The sequence below is a fragment of the Amblyraja radiata genome, chromosome 1 (genome assembly GCF_010909765.2).
Source record: "Amblyraja radiata isolate CabotCenter1 chromosome 1, sAmbRad1.1.pri, whole genome shotgun sequence".
NCBI classification, from domain to species: Eukaryota; Metazoa; Chordata; class Chondrichthyes; order Rajiformes; family Rajidae; genus Amblyraja; species Amblyraja radiata.
The window spans coordinates 153,311,262-153,320,569 of record NC_045956.1 but is presented as its reverse complement, the minus strand read 5'-3'; positions in this window follow the sequence as shown (position 1 = coordinate 153,320,569).

The following is a 9,308-nucleotide window of genomic DNA, read 5'->3' as shown; positions in this document are numbered from 1 at the left end:
GATGCAGGAAAAATGTTCCCCATGTTTGGTGAGTCCAGAACCAGGGGGTCACAGTTTAAATACGGGGTAGGCCATTTTGGACTGAGATGAGTAAACACTTTTTCACCCAGAGAGTTGTGAATCGTGGAATTCTCTGCCACAGGAGGCAGTGGAGGACAATTCACTAGATGTTTTCAAGAGTTAGATTTAGCTATTCAGGCTAACGTAACCCTTTTAGATCATTCCTTCCCAGAGGGAACATACGGAATCAAGGGATATGGGAGGAAAAACAGGAACAGGTTACTGATTTTGGTTGATCAGCCATGATATTGAATGGTGGTGCTGGCTCAAAGGGCTGAATGTCCTACTCCTGCGCCTATTTTCAATGTTTCTAAGTGCCACTTCGTTATCTGTGGTGTTCTGCATAAAATTAAGCATTACAGAAGCACCAGGAAGAACAAGACTGACCTTATACTAAAGGCAAGTGATACCAAGTGTGGCCCTTAGGTACCAATTACAGCAAGGGATAGGCCAGCACACCCCAGTTTATTAATAAATTATCATGAGTGCATGTAACAACCTTCTAATTCAGCTCGGAGGCAGTTCAGTTTATTGACACGTGCACCGAGGTACAGTGAAAAGCTTTTGTTGCACAGCAATCAAACATGGCAGTAGGCAAAGCAATTTCGTTCAAATGGTTTTGAGGCAAAGAGAATCCCTAACTACTGAAGAGGCACTCAAATAATTTAAATACGATTCATTTATGGAAACTATGACTTTAGTGGAATGCTGATTGAGTTAATCTGAATGTTAACATTTTAACTTCACATATTGGGGAAACTCCAAAGGGAACTATATAACAGAAACCCATTAATGGGCTAATTCCATTTTGAGCATTCATGGCAAGTCCTAGGAATGCTTTGCTGTGAGCTTTACATCATTGTTCAATTCAGAATCATAGTGAAGGAATCAGCAGCAAACTGTTAAATGCAAAGACATAATGAAAAGGAGTCCGACAGCACATTTAAAGGTGAAAAAAATAGGTGGGGAGGATTTGATAAGAACCTGAGGGGCAACTTAAAAAAAATACGCACAGAGGGTGATGGGTATACGGAACGAGCTGCCAGTTGAGACGGTACTATCACAACATTTAAAAAACATTTGGACAGGTACATGGATAGGATAGGTTTATATGGACCAACTGCAGGTAAGTGGGACCAGTGTTTTCAGGGGCATGTTGGTTGGCGTGGGCAAGTTGGTGCGATGGAGCATGTTTCCATGCTCTATGGCTCTAGTGCTGGCCTGAGGAAACAGATGAGATGCCGACAAACTCAATGTATTCCACACTCGCTTTGAACAGGTCAGTGAAATAAAATCACCCACTGCAACAGCCTCTGGTACAGCTGCACACAATCACCGATGCGGAGGAAAGATGAGTGAACCACAGAAAGCAGCAATCCGAGATGGAGTCTCCAGCCATGTCCTCAATGCCTGCATGGAGCAGCTGGCAGGAGTATTCACAGGTATGTTTAATCTCTCCCTATGTCAGTCTGTATTTCCTAGTTGCTTTAAGACATCTATCATCCTGAAACTGGGTAGCCTGACAATGACTACATGCCTGTGGTTCTAACATCTACTGTCATGAAGTGCTTCGAGGCTGGTCATATCGCACATCAACTCCAGCCTCTGGGACAACATTAATCTGCTGCAACTCACCTACTGCCACTGGAGGTCTGCAGCAGACGTCTTCTTTCTGGCTCTACACTCATCCCTGGAGCTCCTAGACATCTAGGTCAGACTACTATTTATTGATTATTTTTCCACTATCACCATAATTTCAACCAAACTCGTCTCCAAACACCTGGACCTAGGATTTGCCACCACCTTCTGCAACTGGAAGCTTCATTTCATGAACGATAGACTGCAATCAGCAAGAAGCAGCAAAGCATTCTCTATGATGATCTTCAACACTGGTGCACTGCAAGGCTATGTCCTCAGCCTACTTAACACTCATGATCAAATTCTGCTCTAACTGATATGTTTGTGATATGACCTGCGAGGTCCACTCCCAGATGAAGTCTGCAGTTTAGAAGTTAAACAACCCCAAGGGATACAAGAACTGGATGGTTTAAAGAGAGAGTTAGATACTCTAGGGGCTAGTGGAATCAAGAGATATGGGGCGAAGGCAGGCACGGGTTATTGATTGGGGACGATCAGCCATGATCGCAATGAATAGAATGGCCTCCTCTTGCACCAATTTTCTATGTTTCTAACTCAATCCACACCTTCATGGAGCCTTTAAGAATGCCAAGAGGGAATTCTTCATTGAGGAGTAGAATCGGTGGTCCCCGCAATTGTTTCGTGATTGGTAATGATCTAGTGAAGTCAGTGCTTTAGACTGCAGTTGGCTTTAATGAAAGGGATAAAATACACATTTTCTATTCTTACTCCCTATTCATTGACCACTGCTTCCACATATGCAATTGTGAATGCCAATATCTGGTACCACTAGGAATAGTGAGAAATTAAGCGTACTTAAAGCAAGTTGCCAATTTTATGCCCATACCTTAGTTAGAAAACAAACCACCCTGAACACTAATAGCAAACAGATAAACAAATATATATTATTGGAATAACTCTTATCCTGGGACCTCCCAGTACCATTATTTTTTTCTGTATGGGCCAACTAAATCTTTTTACTAGAAAGTGTTCCTATCACAGTGAAGACCAATAGCAACAAGAATAGTTCATTGCTCCATCGCTTCTCATTTTTTATTAGCATCTTGTACCACATCAACAAAGTTACCATAGGATTAAAGCTATTGCTCAGAACCAATGGAAGACTGTTCAAATAATGGCAACAACACTCAAGAATCAAATCGCCAGTTGTCCATGCAAATGACACTTGTATTGGAGTCGTTTAGAAAACAGAAATCCAAACTATTGAATACTGATGTACACAACAAATCTTGCAGACTTTGCCTGCATGGTTTTCAAAGTGTCAATGTTACCAATAGATTTAGGACCCCAAACTGCTTACAGTATTACAGCTTACTCAGTAGGTCTAACCAAATTCTGATTCCAGAGACGAAAGTGCAATTTCCTGTCACTGTATGCATTGCAAGCGCTCATCTGTTCCAGCACATGTTCAACCTAAATTTTAGATTTCCTGGAATGCAATTTGAACCCAAAATGCTTTCACATGAGTATTAGCAAATGAAGCAAACTGACATTTCAAATTTGTATCAATGTAAATAAATCTACCAAATAACCAGCAAACAAATTCTCTACCATAATACCTATCATCATTAGGTTTTTTCTCTCCCTATAAAGACATACAAACATTGTATCAAATCAATGGTGACGGCTTACAACATTATTTTATTTGCAACAGAAAACGATGTTAGAATCTCAATTTCAGATGAAATATCCAATCTCATTATTTTAAAGATCAAGAGGCACTGATTTTTACTTGAAGGATTATCAAAGAGAGAACCAAATATAATGAAAAATATATTTTGCATTCTTGGCATTAACACATAAGAAGGACTGTAAAATACTATTTGAATATGTAATTTAGGTGAAGAATCATCTGGTAATTCACTCGAGCTTTAACATATCAGTTCACAAATTGTAATTGTGCTTTATTGAACAATGTATACAAGTATAAGTCCGTTATATCACAGCAACAAGAACGCATCAGAAAAAGTATCTGCGTAAAGTATCATTCAGCATAGAGCAATGTATCCACTTGGAACTTATTTTCCAATTTTAAAAGAAACAATGAATTAGCAGTAAATATTGCTAGCAGGAAAAAATCATGCAACTTAAGGAAGTGATTTGCAATATATGGAAGTCCTTGATGAGAATGAAATGAACGGTATGTTTATATAAACTTAGAACATGTAACAGGCCTTTTGGCCCACAATGTCTGCGCTGAACATGATGCCAAGATATTGCGAAGTGAACCTCATTAATCCTATGTATTTCACCTTTGATTAAATGGTGGCGTATTTTAGCTAAGAGAAAATGAATATTAAACAGTCAGATTTCAGAATGTGCAATCTAAGGTTAGCATTGTGTTCACTGCTCTTGTTAATCTGCTAATAGTGTGAGGGATCATCAGATCATGTGTCCTGTACTCTTCCGTAGGGGATAGGAAAACGAGATAGCTTTCAAAGAGACAACCTACTCTGGTGGGTCAAGCTCTTCTACGATAATACAGAATGCTGATCCTTTTTCAGCACAATTTATCTTAAAAATTTAATTCAAGAGTTAAGGGCCTGTCCCACTATGGCGACCTTAGTTGCACGTTTAGGAGAGTTTGCGCTCGCCACAAGCTCGCAGCATGGTCGACACATGGTCGTAGGTAGTCACTGGTAAGTCCCCTTCATGGTGGAGAGGAGTTCCCGCATAGTGGTTGCTACTCGCGGCCTCAGTTTGGTCGAGGAAAACTTTTCTGCGAGTAAAAATTGGTCGGCATGGAGAAAATCGATACTTTTGAACTTGTAGTGCAGTGGTAGTGGGGTCGCCATGTCGTTGTAGGTAGTCGAGGTAGCCGTAGGTGATCTCCTTTGCTGACCGGGCATTTTAATTGGCTCATTTGGGGGGAAAAAAACATAAGCTCGAGTTTTCAGAACCAAGGAAAACCGACTGGTAATGTTAAATACCCGCTAAACTTCATAGCTGTGTATCTCTGGCTTATTAAAAATTGTCTGGCTTCTTAAAAGTGTCTCCATTCCTTCTTTCCTTCCCCCCCCCCCCCCCCTACCCTCCCCACTCCTTTAAAGGACTTACCGTACACTGTGCCAGCCGTCTTTAACCTTCCTGTTCATCGCGGGTATCACCTTGGCTTTGCACCGTGTGAATTTCAGACAGCGCTCCCCTGCTTTCCCTGGCCCCCGCCTTTGCGATGTGTGTGTGTGTGTGCATGAATGTTTTCAGCGCTGCCGGTCGATCCAGCTCTCGGTTTTTCAGGCGAGTGCCCCCGAGCTTGAAGGTCGAAGACAGTTTGCTGAAAAGTCGCGTAAGTGGAACCGGCCCTTTATTTGTTCAATATAAACTCAGTTAGTCGAGGTCATAAGTCAGAGATAGTTTGCCATTCCAACCTACTTTTATAGACCTCCATCAGCTATTAAGCAAAGCTGATAGAGTTGCTGCAACAGAAGATCTACCATTTGCCAATGGTGGGTAAAATAACTTCACTGCCAACTCAATGCCCATTTAAAACAAAATGGAAACATTGTAAGTGACTAAAAGAAAGTTGTGGATATTGAAGGATATTTTTATGATCCAACATTACTGTATATGTGAGCATATAATACCCACATTATTTAAATGAACGATGTCAGAAGTTATTTTATAGGTAAAATAGATAAGGCAGTACATTACCATACAATGGCATGGAAGTACATTTTCTAATGTATATTCAATGTCAGTCTTAGCAACAGATTTTGCCTTGGTATATTCCATTAATCACCTGCTGTATTTTACAGCATATTAATGGTCTCCACAGGCCATTAGTATAAATAATTGCTTGATAAGCAAATTTCAATGTATAATCATCTATAAAGCCGGTTGTGGTGCAAGGCCATTGTAGTTCACATTCCACCGCAGTGCGTACATAATTTGCTTCTCAGGTTTCCATTCATACAATATTACCTATAGTGCAGTGGGAAGAGTTTATAGTCTAAAGAAGAGATTCTCTACTGAAAAAGAATCAACATATATTAACAATGAATCTTGTTTTTTCACAGACCAAGTTTTTCCATACAGTGAAGTCATGCAATGGGGAGAATGGAGTTGGGCAGCGAGGGAGGGTCACGGAGACAAAAAGGAAGAAAAAGATGGAGCAATAAAGACCGTGCAAATATGCCTTTGCACCAGGAAAAAAACATCATGGTAGACTTGCAAGGTGCAGATCTGGCTGGTCAATTTCTGCTACACACAATTGCCTGATGGGTAAACACAGCCATCACGTGCTTAAACTCTTCATGTTATAGGAAAAGTGTGTTTAATCTGCTTAGATAATATTGTACAAATCGATTTTTCCAATAGTTTGGCCATGAAATTGAAACATGGCAAAATTTCCTCAATTTCCATATATCTGGTTAAATTTTAAGCAAAATTGCTCCATAAACGTTGTAAATACCTGACTCTCACACAGGTAAAGGTGCAAGCATCCTTAATGTTTATACCAGTATCAGATATGCAGTACATCATACATTCAGTCTGCTGCAACTACTGAATACAGTAGGCAAGTTCTTACACTATAAAGCATGCACTAGGCGGAGTTATTCTGATTGGCTAACATGCAATAGCCAATCTACATCTCTTCTTGTAGAAATGAAAAGCAACTAAGGCACTTTAAACAATATGCTGAGGGAATATGGTGGGTTAAACAAAATCGCCATATCTAGTGGGTGGCCTACTAACCCGCCCGGTCCTCGTGCGGCAGGGGGCTGCCTCATCACCCTTTCTTTCCGAAAAGATGGGGACTGGGGTTGGCAATGCCGCAGGTGACCCGATGGGCCTGAGGGGAAAGACCGCCGCGGGGGAACCGGGGGTGGACCGACGCGGGTAGCCTGGGGTGCCGGCTACAACAGGAAACGCAGGGGCGGACCGACGCCGGGAGTGAGTGGTGTTGGTCGCAACGGGAAGTGGAATAGCTGCAACAGGCGTTGATTTGAACACCAACGGTGGGGCATCAGGACCCGCAGGCGCCGGACGAGGTTCCTTCACTAGGAGGAGGTGTTGACGGTTGCGTCTGTAGAGGACACCATCCACTTCGACCAGGTAGGAGAGTGGTTCCTTCGAGGGGCTGTGAATGTGCCCTAGTTTGGTATGTCCTTTGTCAGTTTGTAGGCGTACCACTTGTCCTTGTACCAGTGGTTTAAGTGGCTTGCTGGGCTTGTCGTAACACCGCTTTTGCATGTCACATTTAAACTGCACTCGCTTTTGTACGGCGGTGGGAGAACGGACCTGCGGCTGCAGCTGTTGCTGGGGGACTGGCAATGGTGGATGCATCTGGCGCGACATTAGTCGCTGGGCGGGGGAGCCGAGAACCCTGTCCCTTGAAATGTTCCGCAGGTTGAGTAGGTCAAGATAGACGTTAGATTTTGCTAGGTAGGAGCGCTCCATGAGTTGTTTAGTGCTCCGAGCAGCGCGTTCGGCAAGTCCGTTGGACTGTGGGTATTCTGGACTGCTGGTGACAGGTTGAAAGTTCCACCGTTTGGCAAAGTTCTTAAACTTTTGACTGGTGAATTGAGTTCCATTGTCAGTTTGAAGGTGGATGGGTACGCCATGCACGGACAGGTGGATTGATAGTTTCTGGATCACTATCTCAGAAGTGTTGGGAGTAGGTCAATTTCAAACCAACCCGAGTAGGAGTCCACCAGAACAAGGTAGTGTTTCCCGTGCCATTCAAAGATATCGGCGGCCAGTGAAGACCATGGAAGGGAGGGAGCTGGCTGGGGCAGGTGTCAAGCTGTTGCAGATGGCGCACGATTCCGTCTTTTCGCATATGTACCTTGTCATCCCGGGCCAGTAGATCATGTTCTGGGCCCGTTCTAGAGTGGCCTCCGTGCCGGGGCAGCCTCCGTGGATGTCGTCGCAGTACTCACTCCGCAGAGTGGAGGGGATGACTGCCTTGTGGCCTTTGATGATTATTCCATCTTGTAGCACCAGTTTTGTCATGAACTACGAAGTAGGGTCGTATTTCAAACGGGATGCTAGATTGTTTGTTGGGCCATCCGTTCCTTATGACAGTGGTCAACAGTTGCAAAGTTTTTGTCTGCAGCTGTATGTTCGGCAAGGCGGCAATGACGGTTGGTGGGCACGAACGAGACCATCAGGACTGAGAATTCGTGTTGTTCTATAGGGTGACGTTCGCTGGTAGTACACGGGGCTCTGGAAAGCGTGTCTGCGATGTGCATGTCTTTACCTTTCTTGTATACGATGTAGCTGCATCATCATGCGTTGTAGACGAGCCTGGGCGGCAGGGATGGGCTTGTTCAGGATGGTGACTAGTGGCTGGTGGTCGGTCTCAACAGTGAAAGTTTTCCCAAAAATGAAGTCCTTAAATTTGGAGCAGGCAAAGACGACAGTGAGCAGGTCCTTTTCGATTTGGGCATGGTGTTGTTCAGTGTCTATTAGGGTGCGTGATGCAGTGGAGACAGGCATCATGTCCCCGGCTGTCTGTAGGCACGCTGCGCCTAGCCCGTACTGGGATGTATCGCAGGTGATGGTGATTGGCAGGTTGAGGTTGAAATATGCCAGTGTTGGTGCGCTGGCTAACTGGAGCTTGAGCGTCTCAAAGGCTCTTTGGTGTTGTGGGTACCAGGACCATGCATTGTCTTTGTGAGTCAGTTGTCGCAGAGAGGCAGAAAGTTCGTTGAGGCTGGGAATAGATTTTCCCAGATAGTTCACCATACCTAGGAACTGTTGCAAGCTGGTGACGTCGGTTGGAACTGGCAGCTCGATGATGGCTGCAGTCTTTAGCAGATCAGGGTTTAATCCATTGCTGGTGAACACATGACCGACGTAGGTGACTTCCGGAACCTGGAATTTGCACTTGAGAGGATTGAGTTCAAGGTTGATGTCTTTGGCACGGTTTAGTATCTTCTTTAGGTTGGCCTCATGCTCGGCTAAATCACGGCCGTAGAATAGGATATCGTCAACAATGATGGCACATGGATATTCTGCCAACACTTGTTCCATAGTGTGTTGGAAGACTTCACTGGCTGAGTTGATCCCGAAGGGCATTCTTACAAATCTGTAGTGGCCGAATGGTGTGGCAAAAGTCGTCAGAGCAGATGATGCCCGGTCCAGTGGTATTTGCCAGAAAGAGCTTTTGGCGTCAAGGACCGAGAATACCGTTGCGTTTCCAATTTGAGCAGCCACGTCCTCAGTAGTTCCCATCAGGTAATGTGGGCGTTTGATTGCTGTGTTTAGATCTTTGGGGTTGATGCAAACCCTCAAATTTTCTTTGTTTTTCTTAGTAGTTACGACCATGGTGGAGACCCAGTCAGAGGGTTCGCTGACCTCGGCAATGACTCCGATGGAGACCATTAGTTTTAGTTCAGTGTGTATTATTTCCCGCATGCCATGGGGAACACGGTGGGGTGCGTGGACCACTGGTGTAACTGTAGGATCTACAGTGATTCTCTATGTTGTGGGCAGCTTGCCAAGTTTGTCGTCGAACAGGTCTTTGTACTGGGATAGCAGTTGCTGTGTTGGCTCCTCTGTCAGGCAGAGTTTGTGGACAGCACGTCTGAAATAGACCAGTCCTAAGTCATGGCATGCACTGATGCCAAGCAGGGTTTCAGAGT